At 47.6% G+C, this 17959-nt stretch overlaps 1 long non-coding RNA gene across 1 annotated transcript; it reads right to left on the bottom strand.

The window, feature by feature from the left end:
* Positions 1 to 1871: 1871 nt before the first annotated feature.
* LOC122921847 lies at positions 1872 to 13557 on the bottom strand. The gene is made up of 3 exons (XR_006387068.1): positions 13497 to 13557; positions 13245 to 13360; positions 1872 to 1918 (listed from the first exon to the last, which is right to left on the bottom strand). It is a non-coding gene; the product is annotated as an uncharacterized LOC122921847 (long non-coding RNA).
* Between the last annotated feature and the right edge of the window lie 4402 nt (positions 13558 to 17959).

The following is a 17959-nucleotide window of genomic DNA, read 5'->3' on the forward strand; positions in this document are numbered from 1 at the left end:
CAAAAATCATTGCACCGACTCTGTATAGTGTGAACGTGTGTTTAGCACGGCAAAGAGCATTATCACAGGCCGCAGCCAATGTGGACAAGCTCACGTTTATTAAAATGAACCAGGCATGGATCCCACAGGACTTGTCCGTACCTTGTGCAGAATAGACATTTATACCAGCCTCAACCATCCATTCTTGTACTCAAGTGCACTTATTCTTTGTTTTATTTTGTTAATTGTCCCAATATTTTGGGGGATACCCCAATTTAAAAATAAAAAATAAACACAAATCAGTGTTGGCTACCTATTCCTCCTTCACCACCGCTTCCACCTACACGGCCACGTCAACCTACACCGCCACATCCACCCATCCACCGCCTCCTCCACCTCCTACTCCTAGATCCAGATTGTTATTTTTATTTTTTCTGTATTTTATGTTATTTTAAGTCATTTCCCTATCCACATTTGTTTGCAGAACAGTTGCCATGCTCGTAAGCACATTTTGATGCCTTTTGCAGCCCTCTAGCCCTTTCCAGGACTATTTTAGAGCCATTTTAGTGGCCAAAAGTTCGGGTCCCCATTGACTTCAATGGAGTTCGGGTTCGGGGTCAAGTTTGGGTCAAGTTCGGGTCCAGAACCCAAACTTTTTTTTCAAGTTCGGCCGAACCTGCCGAACCCGAACATCCAGGTGTCCGCTCAACTCTAGTCCTGTATGTTTAAAGAGGACCTTTCACCGATTATGACACTGAGAACTAACTATACAAACATGGAGAGCGGCGCCCGGGGATCTCACTGCACTTACTATTATCCCTGGGCGCCACTCCATTCTCCCGCTATGCCCTCCGGTATCTCCGCTAAGTTATAGTAGGCGGAGATTTCAGTCACTAAGTTATGGTAGGCGGAGTCTGCCCTTGTTCTGCTCTAGCGCTGGCCAATCGCAGCACAGAGCTCACAGCCTAGGAGGTTATTTTCTCCCAGGCTGTGAGCTCTGCAATGCGATTGGCCAGCGCTACAGAAGAACAAGGGCAGACTCCGCCTACCATAACTTAGTGACCGGAGATACCGGAGGGCATAGCGGGAGAACTGAGTGGCGCCCAGGGATAATAGTAAGTGCAGTGAGATCCCCGGGCGCCGCTCTGTCTGTATTCTTAGTTCACAGTGTAATAATCGGTGAAAGGTCCTCTTTAAGGGCATTTTTAAAGACCAAGAATATCCTTCTTACAAGAAAAGTACACAATAAAAAACAACAACATGGCTACATTTTGAAGTTCATTAAAGAAGTTCCATAAATCTACGGCACGGCGCTGCATGCACAAGTCACAGTTGCAGATTTTACACATTTTATTTATACCACGGATTTCCACGTATTCTGTAGCCCCATAGGAACACTTAAAACGGGCCCTCATTCTACCATGACTAATGCCCACAGTGATGCCACAGGCTTGCGATGATTCACATTATGATATAGTGCAGTTATAATGTATATAATGTAGATACAGTATGGGCGTCGCAGCGCAGGGGCCGGGCACGTCAGGGCGTCGCAGCGCAGGGGCCGGGCACGTCCAGGGGCTCTCCATGCTAAACTCAGAAAGCAGCTGGACAGAAATATTGGGGGTCATCAACAAACAGTTTTATGCCTCTTTTTGGTGTAAAATTGTCGCATGAACCCTTATTGTGACTTTTTTAAAAGCCTGTGTGATAACATTTGTCACATTGACACACAGGACGTCACGGTGCAGGGGCAGCGCACAAGTCAATATTACGGTACAGGAATAAAATATTTTCCTTGGTCCGAGTGATCCATATTCAATTCTCCATGTCTCCTTTCCATTATGTAAACTGTTCCTTACCTTGGAGTCGGGGTGTCCCCTTAATGATCCCCAGAACAGTTCACGTGTCCGCGACCCTGGGAGTTATACTCATGGAAGACCTGCAAATTAGAAAATAAAAATCCTTAAAATTCTATTGTTTCCTTGTGCAATATATGTATTAGGCCTCATGCACACGACCGTTGTGCCTTTTGCGGTCTGCAAACCGCGAAACACGGATGGCATCAATTTGCGGAACGGCATGGGCATCCATTAATATAACTGCCTATTCTTGTCCGCAAAACGCGGACAAGAATAGGACAGGTTATATCTTTTGCGGCCCCATTGAAGTGAATGGGTCCACATATAAGCCGCCAAAACTGCGGCCTTAGGCCTCATGCACACGATCGTTGTTTTATTCCGTGTCCGTTGCACCGTTTTTCGTGATTTTCAATGGGTCCGTTGAAAACTTGACTAATGCACCGTTTGCCATCCGCGTCCGTGATCCGTGGTTCCAGTCCGTCAAAAAAATATAACCTGTCCTATTATTTTCACGGAAAATGGGACCGCTAAAAAACTCGGAGGCACACAAGACATCCGCGTCCGTTTTTTTCCTATCATTTGCATGGCAAACCTGTCTTAGACTTTATTTTACATTCCTTCATGTCTGATGGTCCTCCAAAAATAAAGGAAGACACACGGAAACAAAAATGGAAACGGTTCACGGAACAACGGAACCCCGTTTTGCGGAACGGAACACAACAACAGTCGTGTGCATGAGGCCTTAGGCCTCATGCACACGACAGTTTTTTTTCACGGCCCGCAAAAACTGGGTCCGTGGGTCCGTGATCCGTGACCGTTTTTTTCGTCCGTGGGTCTTCCTTGATTTTTGGAGGATCCACGGACATGAAAAAAAAGTCGTTTTGGCGTCCGCCTGGCCGTGCGGAGCCAAACGGATCCGTCCTGAATTACAATGCAAGTCAATAGGGACGGATCCGTTTGAAGTTGACACAATATGGTGCCATTTCAAACGGATCCGTCCCCATTGACTTTCAATGTAAAGTCTGGAGTTCTTTTATACCATCGGATTGGAGTTTTCTCCAATCCGATGGTATATTTTAACTTGAAGCGTCCCCATCACCATGGGAACGCCTCTATGTTAGAATATACTGTCGGATATGAGCTACATCGTGAAAATCAGATCCGACAGTATATTCTAACACAGAGGCGTTCCCATGGTGATGGGGACGCTTCAGGTTAGAATATACTGAAAAACTGTGTACATGACTGCCCCCTGCTGCCTGGCAGGTGCTGCCAGGCAGCAGGGGGCAGACCCCCCCCCCCCTGTTTTTAACTCATTGGTGGCCAGTGCGGCCGCCCCCCCTCCCTCCCCTGTAGTTAACTCATTGGTGGCCAGTGCGGCCGCCCCCCCCCCTCCCTCCCCTGTGCGGCCGCCCCCCCCCCCTCCCTCCCCTGTAGTAAACTCGTTGGTGTCCAGTGGGCCCCCCCTCCCTCCCCTGTAGTTAACTCGTTGGTGGCCAGTGGGCCCCCCCTCCGTCCGCTATAGATAACTCATTGGTGTCCAGTGGGCCCCCCCTCCCTCCGCTGTAGATAACTCGTTGGTGGCCAGTGGGCCCTCTCCCCTCCCTCCCCCTCCTAATTAAAATCGCCCCCCTATCATTGGTGGCAGTGGTGAGTACCGATCGGAGTCCCAGTGTAATCGCTGGGGCTCCGATCGGTAACCATGGCAACCGGGACGCTACTGCAGTCTCGGTTGCCATGGTAGCTTAGCAATTTGTAGAAGCTTCATACTTACCTGAAGAGCTGCGATGTCTGTGACCGGCCGGGAGCTCCTCCTACTGGTAAGTGAAAGGTCTGTGCGGCGCATTGCTTATAGCACAGACCTGTCACTTACCAGTAGGAGGAGCTCCCGGCCGGTCACAGACATCGCTGCTCTTCAGGTAAGTATAAAGCTTCTACAAATTGCTAAGCTACCATGGCAACCGGGACTGCAGTAGCGTCCCGGTTGCCATGGTTACCGATCGGAGCCCCAGCGATTACACTGGGACTCCGATCGGTACTCACCACTGCCACCAATGATAGGGGGGCGATTTTAATTAGGAGGGGGTGGGAGGGGAGAGGGCCCACTGGCCACCAATGAGTTATCTATAGCGGACGGAGGGGGGGCCCACTGGACACCAATGAGTTATCTATAGCGGACGGAGGGGGGGCCCACTGGACACCAATGAGTTATCTATAGCGGACGGAGGGGGGGCCCACTGGCCACCAATGAGTTATCTATAGCGGACGGAGGGGGGGCCCACTGGACACCAATGAGTTATCTATAGCGGACGGAGGGGGGGCCCACTGGACACCAATGAGTTATCTATAGCGGACGGAGGGGGGGCCCACTGGACACCAATTAGTTAACTACAGGGGAGGGAGGGGGGGCTGGCTACCAAGAAGTTAACTACAGGGGAGGGAGGGGGGGGGGCGGCCGCACTGGCCACAAATGAGTTAAAAACAGGGGGGGGGGGGGGTCTGCCCCCTGCTGCCTGGCAGCACCTGCCAGGCAGCAGGGGGCAGTCATGTACACAGTTTTTCAGTATATTCTAACCTGAAGCGTTCCCATCACCATGGGAACGCTTCTGTGTTAGAATATACTGTCGGAAATGAGTTTTCACGAAGTGAAAACTTAGATCAGAAAAAGCTTTTATGCAGACGGATCTTCGGATCCGTCTGTATGAAAGCAACCTACGGCCACGGATCACGGACACGGATGCCAATCTTGTGTGCATCCGTGTTCTTTCACGGACCCATTGACTTGAATGGGCCCGTGAACCGTTGGCCGTGAAAAAAATAGGACAGGTTATATTTTTTTCACGGCCTCGAAACACGGGTCACGGGCGCGGTGTAAAAACGGTGCACAAGCCGAGTTTTCTACGGCCCCATTGAAAGTCAATGGAGCCGCAGAAAAAAACGGAAAACGGCACAACGGCCACGGGTGCACACAACGGTCGTGTGCATGAGGCTTAGTGTGATAAAATCTCAGCTGGACCAAATGAATATCTGAAAGTATGTTCACATGCAGCAGATTTGTTGCCGAAATCTCTGCGACTGAAAGTCTGTTCCATACATCCGAATGGGGTATTTCTGCAGCACGTGGCCAGATTTAGATGAATGGGACGGTTGCAGTGATTTCTGTAACAAATGTGTCACATGTGAATGTATCACAATCCCATGTTTCTTCTTCATAGCGACCTCTTATACAGCGGTAACAGCTCGTACCATTCATCTCCAGCGGTATTGACGCTCCCCCATTAGACCATTTTAGAACACTGGGTTAGTAGGACATTACATTTCTCCGTTTTCTCCTCTGATTTACAGTCTATCGCTCTCAAATAATATACAAACTGCGGCAATCGTTGCTTTAATTATTAGGAGAATTCTGGAGAGTGATCCATCAGGTGACATCATTAAAACACAATTTGTAGAGCACATCTGCTGGATAAGTTAGTGCCGCACTGAATCACTGCGCCAAGTATGAAATCACAGACAGCTCCAGAGCGGCCAGATGTTACTTCATGGAGAGACGATTTCATGATTTGGACAGAAAAAAAATAAAAAAAATTACAGCTGTCTTGTATATTTTCCCTGCATTTCTTTGTAGATTTTAAACCAGTAAAATTGTCAAAATGGCCAAAAAAATATTATTAAAAATAATTAAATTTGCTTAAGTTTTCATGCACACGACCGTGTCCGTATTGCAGTTCCGAAACCACGCATACGCAAAATCCCTTCCAAGTGCAATCTGCATTTTTCTCACCGCCATCACTAGAAAGGACATGTCCTAGAAAAAAGATGCAAAAATGTGGTCATGTGCATGAGCCCGAAAACACTTTCCCAGTGTATAGATATTGATGATCTATCCTCAGGAAGTATTAGGCCTCATGCACAAAACCGTATCCATTTTGAAGGTGCATAAATCGCGGATCCGCAAAACATAAACACCGGCCGAGTGCACGCCGCCATTTCTTTTTTTAACCCTTGTAGAATTGTCCTATCCTTGTCCACAAAACAGGTAAGTATAGAGGACATGTTCTATCTTTTTTGCGGGTCCGCATCATTTGTAGCTCCCAAAAAATGTGGATTGGAAGTGGCCCGAACATACGGTCATGTGCATGAGGTCCAACACCCGTATACCCTGCCCATCCGCTGTTCTCTGCAGCTGGAGTGATGGGTGTCAGACCACCACCGATCCAAATATCTAGAGACTGTTTTGTGTTGTGAATGTTTTTTTTCTTGGGGTGTTTTACCACCTGGCATTTTATTCATGGCGCTTTTTTTTTGTACGTCATGCATGTTTTAGTTTTTTTTGTTACAAGAAAGTATGCACAACCCTGTGATGGAGGAAAATAGATTGATACAAAAAGCGCCATGCAAAATGGATGCGGACCATACATACGGTTGTGTGCATGAGCCTTTACTTTAATGGAGCGAGGGAAATGTATCAAAAGTGATGCAAAGAAAAAAGTGGTGCAGTCGCCACCAGACTCCAGCTTTAGTTTTTAGTTTTTTTTTAAAGGGGTTATCCAAGAATGATAAATGATGATATAAGATCGATGGGGGTCTGACACCCGGCACCCCCGAAAATCAGCTGTTGTAGGTGGCTCTGGTGAGTGCAGACAGATCCCGGCCTCTCTCCCAGCACAGCGCTCTGTATAGTATTGCAGATCAGCCCCATTCACTTACAGTAGGCCACGTGACCGATGTATGGTGACATCCCATGGCCTAGGAAGAGGCCGCAGCGCTCACTTATTATTTCCAGGATAACCCCTTTAATGAAAGCTGCTACGGTCGAATGCTTCACTTTTCCTTTGCGGTAGAAGTTTTCATAAATCTTCCACAATCACTTGCAAATTTGTTGCACTGGAATTCCGTAAGAATAAATTGGGGGAAATGAATCAAAGAAAAGCAGTTACCCATGACAACCAGTGACATTTTGCACAGACCCCTTGAGAAATAAAAGCTGCCTGGTGACTATGGGGCAACTACTCCACTTTTCCTTTATAGCAGTTTGGATACATCTCCCCTATTGAGTTGTGTGAGGCTTCCCTGCACAGGTAACAATACAATAGTAAGAAAACACAAGATACAAATAAAAGTCACTAAAAGTTGCACAACAAATACTAAGGAAGTAAATAAACATCTGCATAGACATCGAGCTTGTACTGGAGGAGAGAAATCTCACCAGGATTGCAGGTCGGAGATACACTCCACATAATCTGACAGTATCTAGGACTCAGCCCAAGCTTCCCCTCACTGACAGTCCACTGCAGCCGCACCACCCCCTCCCCCCAGGTGCTGATTATAATTAATTCCACAGCTTCAGCGCCTGGAGCAAGGAGAAGAAAATGTGGGACAGAGCGAGGGAGGAAAAAAACGTGGGACGGAGCGAGGGAGGAAAAAACGTGGGACGGAGCGAGGGAGGAAAAAAACGTGGGGCGGAGCGAGGGAGGAAAAAAACATGGGACGGAGTGAGGGAGGAAAAAAACATGGGACGGAGCGAGGGAGGAAAAAAACGTGGGGCGGAGCGAGGGAGGAAAAAACATGGGAAGGAGAGAGGGAGGAAAAAACATGGAACGGAGTGAGGGAGGAAAAAACATGGGACGGAGCGAGGGAGGAAAAAACATGGGTAGGAGAGAGGGAGGAAAAAAATTATGAGAAGGAGAGAATGAAGAAAAAAACGTGAGACGGAGCGAGGGAGAAAAAAACATGGGAAGGAGAGAGGGAGGAAAAAACATGGAACGGAGTGAGGGAGGAAAAAAACATGGGACGGAGCGAGGGAGGAAAAAACATGGGAAGGAGAGAGGGAGGAAAAAACATGGGTAGGAGAGAGGGAGGAAAAAATTATGAGAAGGAGAGAATGAAGAAAAAAACGTGAGACGGAGCGAGGGAGAAAAAACTGTGGGACGAGCGAGGGAGGAAAAAACGTGGGATGGAGCGAGGGAGGAAAAAAACGTGGGGCGGAGCGAGGGAGAAAAAAAACATGGGACGGAGCGAGGGAGGAAAAAAACGTGGGGCGGAGCGAGGGAGCAAAAAACTTAAGGTGGGGCGAGGGAGGAAAAAAATGTGAGAAGGAGCGAAGGAGGAAAAAAACGTGAGACGGAGCGAGGGAGAAAAAACTGTGGGACGAGCGAGGGAGGAAAAAACGTGGGACGAGCGAGGGAGGAAAAAACGTGGGACGGAGCAAGGCAACTAAAACATCTAATTGGGATGCAAAATGCAGCTAAAAAATTTGCCATAGATTATTCGTCATCGGTAAAAAAATTTAATCCATATCAATAAGGCTCCATTCACACATCCGCAATTCTGTTCCGCATTTTGCGGAATGGAATTGCGGACCCATTCATTTCTATGGGGCCGCACTATGTGTTGCCCGGATCCGGAATTGTGGATCCACACTTCCGGGTCCGCAATTCCGTTCCCGAAAAAAATAGAACATGTCCTATTCTTGTCCCCAATTGCATTTTCTATTATAGTGCCGGCGATGTGCGGTCTGCAAAATGCGGAACGCATATTGCCGGTGTCCGTATTTAGCGGATCCGCAAAACACATACGGATGTGTGAATGGACCCTAAGGCTACATGCACACGACCGTATGGCCTCTTCCACACGGGCTTCGCGTGTGAGGGCCGGATAGGATGTGGGTGCGTCGTGGGAAAATGCGCAAATTTTCCACACGACTGCAAAGCGTTTTTTATGCGTTTTGCACGCGGATGAGAAAAACCTGCATGTTTGGTACCCAGATCCAAACCCGGACTTCTTCAAAGAAGTTCCGGTTTGAGTTAGGTGTTGTGTAGATTTTATTATTTTCCCTTAGAACATGGTTATAAGGGAAAATAATAGCGTTCTTAATACAGAATAGGGATGGAGGGGTTAAAATAAATAAATAAACTCACCTCTTTCACTTGTTCGCGCAGCCCAGCTTTTCTTCTTTCTTCTTCTTTGATAACCTGGGAGGAAAAGGACCTTTGGCGACGTCACTGCGCTCATCACATAGTCCGTCACCATGGGAAAATAATAAAGATCGATACCCCATCCAGTTTGTCACCTAGCAATCATGTAGCCTTAGGGCTCTTTCACACTTGCGTTGTTCTGTTCCGGCATAGAGTTCCGTCGTCGGGGCTCTATGCCGGAAGAATCCTGATCAGGATTATCCCTATGCATTTTGAATGGAGAGAAATCCGTTCAGGATGCATCAGGATGTCTTCAGTTCGGACCGGAACGTTTTTTGGCCGGAGAAAATACCGCAGCATGCTGCGCTTTTTGCTCCGGCCAAAAATCCTGAACACTTGCCGCAAGGCCGGATCCAGGATTAATGCCCATTGAAAGGCATTAATCCGGATCCGGCCTTAAGCTAAACGTCGTTTCGGCGCATTACCGGATCCGACATTTAGCTTTTTCTGAATGGTTACCATGGCTGCCGGGACGCTAAAGTCCTGGCAGCCATGGTAAAGTGTAGTGGGGAGCAGTATACTTACAGTCCGTGCGGCTCCCGGGGCGCTCCAGAGTGACGTCAGGGCGCCCCACGCTTATGGATGACGTGATCGCATGGCATGGCTCTGACGTCATTCTGGAGCGCCCCGGGAGCCGCACGGACTGTAAGGTTACCGCTCCCCCGCTCCCCACTACTACTATGGCAACCAGGACTTTAATAGCGTCCTGGCTGCCATAGTAACACTGAACGCATTTTGAAGACGGATCCGTCTTCAAATGCTTTCAGTTCACTTGCGTTTTTCCGGATCCGGTGTGTAATTCCGGCAAATGGAATACACGACGGATCCGGACAACGCAAGTGTGAAAGAGTGCTTATATGGGCATTTGTCAAGGATTTTCGTGGTGGATTTGCTGCAGATTTAACCCGATGCAAGATTTAATAAAAAATGTGCCTCAATCACTCTATGTTTGTATATCCCGAGGGTACGCAGCATATCTGGTGCAGAAATTAGTGATGAGCAAACTTTCAATGCTACATTCGAAGTCGCTTCGCTCAAAACTTTGGATTAACGCTGCACGGAGATTAGTCTCTGTACGGTATTCCAATGTCTGGGCTCCGATGAGCCAAAGTCAGTTATTCGCGAAGTTGAGTGAGACTGACTTTGGCTCATCAGAGCCCATACATTCTAATACTGTACGCAGACGAATCGCCGTATAGTATTAATCCAAAGTTTTGAGCGAAGCGACTTCGGATGTAGCATCTAAAGCTCACTTCGCTCATCACTAGCGGAAATGCTGCAGGTTTGCCACAGATTTCGCCTTTTGTATCACAAAGGTTGAAATCCATAGCAGAAATTTGTAACATAAATAGACATTCTGCTGCAGATTTCCTTTTGGGCTTTTTCTGCGGTGTGTGGTTGAAAGGGTCCGTGTTCAGTCCAGGCGCTCTCCATTTTAAACTCAGATAGCAGCTGGAAAAAAATATTGCCGGTCATTTATGAATAGTTTTACGCCTCTTTTTTGGGGGCTCCGGCCCTGGCAAATTTACCACTTTTATGCCAGAGAAAAGGCATAAAAGTTGCTGAAAAACTACGCCAGCCAGGGGCTGCTGTAGATGCTGTCAGGCACAAGAAACATGTTCTGTTTTTTTTGTGGTGCGGACGTATCACGTATCAAGTTGAATGGGTCTTGATCTGTCCCGACTGCCGCACGGACGCTGCACGTGCATTGGGGACTGCTAATTGCGGTCCCCAATGCAGGGAGCGGCCGCACAATGGCTGTGTGCATGAGGTCTAACTCATTAGAACCAACTTATTTATGCAGTGTCTATTATTAATGGCTGTGTGGTTTTGTGGGCTTCCATTAACAATGGTCACTGAGTAAACAATTGGGCTGTAATGAGTTGATGCTGCTGTGAATGGCTCAGGCATGTGAGGGATAGGTTTTATTTCTCTCTCTCTCTCTCTCTATATATATATATAATGTGAACATACTGTATTACTCTATTCTGTCCACTAGATGGCAGCAAAACAGGTTTAGAGCCTTGTGTGCATTTCTTTTGTTTTAAGGACACTGTGAGGGGGAGGGGGCGTTAGGTTGCTATTTTCAAATGTGCCAGGGATAATTGGCAAGCTACTCCCTTTGTCACGGGTAGAGTCACAGGAATTAAGATAGAGCGGAGGTGCACCCCCTGAACTGCCACCCGGTCCCCTGTCCCTGCCTACTTGCACCACCCGCCCTAGGTGACGGAGTGCAACTGGGCGACAGTCCCTAACCTACTAAGTGCAAGCAGAGAGAAAGAGACAGCAGGGAAGAGGACAGCCACTGAGAAGTTACAATAAGCGTACAAGAGGTAGAACAAAAACGGAAGGCGAGGCGGGTCAACTAGCCAAGGTCAGTCCAGGACATATGACCCTCACTCCCCACTATAAATACAGGCGGCCTGCTGGCTACAGGTTGCCTGTGATTTTCATCCTATAGGCTGTGTACTTTATTGTTATTAAGCTACCTCTGGAATTGAACCTCGATCTGCCCCTGGACACCTCTTCTGCCTGCTCCCTGTACCTTGACGCTACCTCTCGGATTTTGACCTCGGCTTGTTTATGGATTTGTCTTTGCCTCTTCCCTTGTTCTGACAAGAGGTAGCGTCAAGGAACAGGGAGCAGGCAGAAGAGGTGTCCAGAGGCAGATCGAGGTTCAATTCCAGAGGTAGCTTAATAACAATAAAGTACGCAGCCTATAGGACGAAAATCACAGGCAACCTGTAGCCAGCAGGCCGCCTGTATTTATAGTGGGGAGTGAGGGTCATGTGACGTGGCCAGCGTCACATGACCGACCGACAGACAGACAAGTCGAGCACCGAGTGATCAGCTCGGCGCTCAAGGCAGAAAGAAGAAAGAGAATCGCAGGAATTGCGATAACAGGCACTTAGATACAAAATATCAAAAAGAGAAATCCGAATAAGGCTTAATGAGCACAGATCAAGCATAAAAAGATTTATGGATGATGTGGATAAAAAATAAGGTAAGAAAGAAAGTAAAAATAAAAATGAGGAGCCTACGCCACTGCAATACTGTAGTGAAAGAAAACACAACTGGAACCAGTTAAAATGGGTAGTATTAGAATATGTGAACTCTGGACAAACCCCAGAAGAAAATAAACGTAAACTATTACAACACGAAACAAGATGGATCACAAAGATGGAAACACTTAAACCAAAGGGGTTAAACGACGTGTAGTTTTAGGGTATTTTTGTGAATCAGCTTTTGTGTAACCATATGTTTTTAATAATGTTGATGATTGAGACATGAGAACCAAGAGTATTTAAGTTGTCTGGTTGCACCTGATAGCCCTGCATGAGTAAGGGGGCGTGACCCCCGAAACGTCGCAAATGATGGAGTAAGTTACAACTCAGCGTCTCAGAAACACCGGCCTGCGAGCCTAGAAACTGCTTTTAATGTTTTGCAAATAAAGGACTGAAAGTGCAAACACTTCATAAAAAGTGACTAGCTGTATTTCCTCACTCATACGTGTCAGCTCAGAGCTATATACAACTGAATTGTATCGAGATCAGGCACTTGGATCTCAGCCATAAGAGGTTTGTGCCCTGTAGTACCCCGTTAACGGCAATACCATTAGCTTTTTCTATCAAATTACTAAGGTTGGCATCGTGGAGCACGTGGAGAACCCCCCATAATAACAAGTCAATATAAATGAGGTCACATATGTAGTAACCACAGATACATTGTGCAGATAACCCCCACTATCGTGTAGTAGAAATCTGGCCATAAACGTAAAGATCATCAAAAACCAAACAATTCTATGAAGCGAGGGCGATGCATTAAAACTGATGCAAAGGAAAAAGTGGTGCGGCCCCCCATAGTCACCAGGCTCCAGCTGGAGCTGCTCTGGCCGAACGCTTCCCTTCTCCTTCCATCAGCTTTGATTAATCTTCCCCAATCACTTGCAAATGTCTTTCAATCAGGAAATATTGAAGTCACGTAGTCCAGAGCTACACATTGATCTTTTTGTTGCACTGGAAGTCCATAGGAATACATAGGGAGAAATGTATCAAATGTGTTGACAAAAGACAGTTACCTACGGCAACCAATGAAATTTTGCATAGAAACTCTTGGAAAATAAAAGCAGCTTGGTGGCTATGGGCAACTACCACACTTTTCCTTTGCACCAGTTAACAGTGATGGCCAGTTCGCCATGTTCGCCCGCGAACACATGCGAGCTGGCATCTTAACTCACAAGTCCGGCGATGCACAGGTAAGCCCTTACCTGTGCATCGAGCCGGTCTGAAACTCATGCGGTCAGCTAGAGCAGGCAGTTCAGAGAACAGCCGCCGGGGGCCTTCATCGGGTTGTTCTCGGAACTGCCTGCTCCCGGTGACCGCATTTGTTTTCAATCCGGCTTGCGGCACAGGCACAGGTAAGGGCTTACCTGTGCATCGCCGGACGGGTGAGTCAAGATGGCAGCCTGCATGTGTTCGTGGGCGAAACACGGCGAACTGGCCATCACTGCCAGTTGAGTTGTATGAGGCTTCCCTGCACGTGTAACTGTACAATACCAAGAAAAAAACATAAGATACAAAGAAAAGTCACTAAAAAGTTACACAACAAGTACTAAGGTAGTAAATAAAGATCTACATAGGCGTCGAGACATCGAGCTTGTACTGGAGGAGAGAAATCTCACCAGGATTGCAGGTCAGAGATACACTCCACATAATCTGACAGTATCTAGGACTCAGCCCAAGATCTCCCCTCACCGACAGTCCACTGCAGCCGCGCCGCCCCCTCCCCCAGCTGCTGATTATAATTAATTGCACAACTTCAGTGCCTGGAACAAGGAGGTACATCATGGGATGGAGCAAGGAAAGTAAAACATGTGATGAGCAAAGGAGGTAAAATATGATGGAGCAAGGATGTAAAAAATGGGATGAGGAAAGGAGCTAAAACATGGGAAAGAACAAGCAAGGTAAAACATGTGTAGTGTCCCACTTATGTGTGAAAGGGCCACTCCAAATTGCTATATGCCCTTTCTTGTCATATTGCATAAGGCCTCATGCACACGACCGTTGTGTGCATCCGTGGCCGTTGTGCCGTTTACCGTTTTTTTTCGCGGACCCATTGACTTTCAATGGGTCCGTGGAAAAATCGGAAAATGCACCATTTTGCAGCCGAGGCCGTGATCCGTGTATCCTGTCCGTCAATGGGTCCGTGAAAGAACACGGATGCACACAAGATTGGCATCCGTGTCCGTGATCCGTGGCCGTAGGTTGCTTTCATACAGACAGATCCGAAGATCCGTCTGCATAAAAGCTTTTTCAGATCTAAGTTTTCACTTCGTGAAAACTCATATCCGACAGTATATTCTAACACAGAGGCGTTCCCATGGTGATGGGGACGCTTCTAGTTAGAATACACTACAAACTTTGTACAAGACTGCCCCCTGCTGCCTGGCAGCACCCGATCTCTTACAGGGGGATAAGATAGCACAATTAACCCCGTCAGGTGCGGCACCTGAAGGGGTTAATTATACTATCATATCCCCCTGTAAGAGATCAGGGCTGCCAGGCAGCAGGGGGCAGACCACCCCCTCCCCAGTTTGAATATCGTTGGTGGTACAGTGTGCGCCCCCCATCGGGCCCCCCCTTCCTCCCTCTATTGTTATAAATCGTTGGTGGCACAGTGTGCGCCCCCCATCGGCCCCCCTCCCTCTATAGCAGTAACAACATTGGTGGCAGTGTGCGGCCTCCCATTCCCCCCCCCCCGATCATTGGTGGCAGCGTAGTTCCGATCGGAGTCCCAGTTTAATCGCTGGGGCTCCGATCGGTAACCATGGCAACCAGGAAGCTACTGCAGCCCTGGTTGCCATGGTTACTTAGCAATAGTACAACAGTAGAAGACTCATACTTACCTGCTTGCTGCTGCGATGTCTGTGACCGGCCGGGAGCTCCTCCTACTGGTAAGTGACAGTTCTTTAGCAATGCGCCGCACAGACCTGTCATTTACCAGTAGGTGGAGCTCCCGGCCGGACACAGACATCGCAGCAGCAAGCAGGTAACTATGAGTCTTCTACTATTGTACTATTGCTAAGTAACCATGGCAACCAGGACTGCAGTAGCGTCCTGGTTGCCATGGTTACCGATCGGAGCCCCAGCGATTAAACTGGGACTCCGATCGGAACTCCGCTGCCACCAATGATCGGGGGGGGGGGGGGGGGGGAGATGGGAGGCCGCACACTGCCACCAATGTTGTTACTGCTATAGAGGGAGGGGGGCCGATGGGGGGCGCACACTGTGCCACCAACTATTTATTACACTAGATGGAGGAAGGGGGACCCGATGGTGGGCGCACACTGTGCCACCAACGATATTCAAACTGGGGAGGGGGGGGGGGTCTGCCCCCTGCTGCCTGATCTCTTACAGGGGGATATGATAGTACAATTAACCCCTTCAGGTGCGGCACCTGAGGAGTTAATTGTGCTGATCACGGCCCCCTGTAAGAGATCGGGTGCTGCCAGGCAGCAGGGGGCAGTCTTGTACAAAGTTTGTAGTGTATTCTAACTAGAAGCGTCCCCATCACCATGGGAACGCCTCTGTGTTAGAATATACTGTCGGATCTGAGTTTCACGAAGTAGCTCATATCCGACAGTATATTCTAACATAGAGGCGTTCCCATGGTGATGGGGACGCTTCAAGTTAAAATATACCATCGGATTGGAGAAAACTCCAATCCGATGGTATAAAAGAACTCCAGACTTTACATTGAAAGTCAATGGGGACGGATCCGTTTGAAATGGCACCATATTGTGTCAACATCAAACAGATCCGTCCCCATTGACTTGCATTGTAATTCAGGACGGATCCGTCTGGCTCCGCACGGCCAGGCGGACACCAAAACGACTTTTTTTTCATGTCCGTGGATCCTCCAAAAATCAAGGAAGACCCACGGACGAAAAAACGGTCACGGATCACGGACCTACGGACCCCGTTTTTGCGGACCGTGAAAATAAACTGTCGTGTGCATGAGGCCTAAATCACAGGAATTTCCTTTGTAAATGCTGCTGAATTCCTATCACAGGCTGTTACAATGCCTTACACACTACCAACACTAGAGCTCACTATAACATCCTTTATATAGGTCAGCCACAGGAAGTTTAGATAGGAGAGATAGTTGAGGGAGAAGAGGAGGGAGGAGTCTAGGAGGGAGGAGTCTAGGAGGGAGGAGTCTAGGAGGGAGGAGTCTAGGAGGGAGGAGTCTAGCAGTCTAGGAGTGAGGAGTCTAGGAGTCTATAGTTCAGAAAACTTTTTCAAAGAATGGAGCAGAAGACTGATGCCTGCCATGAGGGAGACCGCCCTTGGGTTGTATACTATTAGTACCAGAGGATTCATTGTATTGCAAGACTAAAAAGCCTGAGCAAGATCAGGAATCAAGTAGAGTATCCTTACCGCTCCAACTTGAGCTGGAACCTACGGTATATACATATACAGCTGCTGCTGGCTACTGTTTCATCTGGGGACACCTTAACCACCTCCTCTACTACCTGTGGGATACACAAGCATCTGACACTAGCCGACCCCCCCTCTAATTATGGGCACGCAAGTATTAAATGTTTAACTAGGGTACATTTTGCACCAGGCGTTTCATGGCCAAAACACACGGGCATGGTCGAGGTTAAAGGTCAACCATCATTATCTAGTATATATCAGCATTATTTAGACTGAACTAATAGGTCCAATAGTATTGTGTCTGAATTTATCCGTTAATAGATTCAACTATTGGAGTGTATCTATAGGTGTAGTATCATTATAAGTAGAGGAGAATTGTGGTATAGTATTGAATGTTGGGCATATTTTTTGTCATCATAAGATAGAGCACAAACTGATTTCTTGATTTAGTTATCAGCTCAATAGCGGTTACTGTGCTCCTGGTATCTGGCATCATTTATTTTTTGTTCAAGTGACAATCTTTAAGGTGACAGGTAACTTTGGTGTTTGAGTGTCCCCTGAGGAGCCTGAAATCAACTAGGCGAAATGCGTAGGAACGGTTAAGGACATTTTTTACGATTTATTTTTCAATTTGTGTTTCTATTTTTCTTTACATCACTATTCTTCCTTCATTGTACGTTATTGGGTGGTTCTTGTCACCCCGCCTGGGGCACTAAATCATTTTTTTATTTTTGGTAACATATTAGTCCAGGTCCATATTTAGGGCTATCATTCCACACTGCTGGAATACATCCCCATGTCAGGGCTATCCTAGGGCCATTAGGAGGCACGAGACACGGGATCGCCCCTATCGGGGCGGCTATTCCGTCTGTAGGCAGGGCGGCAGAGATAGGGACATCAATAGGGACATTGCCCTATGCTTATGGTATGTCCACTATACCTTCCTACAACCATATTTCACCGGAATAGTTTTTTGATATTTTTTTTAATTTTTTTTTATTTATATTTTCTTCATTGTATATCATGGGTGAATTGGTTTTATCATTCAAGAATTAAAGGTTATGTTTTAGAATAGTGGTCTTTCTGTGAGCCCTAGAAGTATTTACCACTTTCAACTATAATTCCCCCGGACAGGGTTATGTCCCTCCTGTGATTTTCATAGCTTTATCATCTTTGTCAACTTCATGTAACAAAAAGTACTGCTGTAACTGGGAACCAGCGGTGCGCTCCCTCCTTGCAGCACCGCCGGCGTCCCGTTGATAAAGAGGGAGGAGGAGCCGGCAGTTGGACGTGGCCGGCGTCCTCATCTCCCTGACAACAAGGGGTTTGGGGAGGATGCGGGGGTGCACGCTTCCTCAGGCGCTGCCGGCGTCCTCCATCCCCTAGGCAACGAGCAGGGGTAGGAACGAGCGCCAACGGATATGAGTCGGCGCTCAGGGATTTGGCTGAAGATGACTGCAGGGTCACGTGATGCTGGCCACGTCACGTGATCATCAGTCTGGCCTATTTAACAGGCAACTTGCTGGCCACAAGTTGCCTGTGATTGGTCTTACTACTCTATTAGCGTTTTCCTGCATGTGTGATTTGTAAACTCGACCTCGGCTTGTATTTGACTCTTGATCCTGCGTAATCCCTTTGTACGTGATCTCCTGGCTCCTGACCTCGGCTTGTATTTGACCTTGATCCTGTGTTATTCCTTTGTACT

This window comes from Bufo gargarizans, chromosome 11, assembly GCF_014858855.1.
Source record: "Bufo gargarizans isolate SCDJY-AF-19 chromosome 11, ASM1485885v1, whole genome shotgun sequence".
Classification (NCBI taxonomy): Eukaryota; Metazoa; Chordata; class Amphibia; order Anura; family Bufonidae; genus Bufo; species Bufo gargarizans.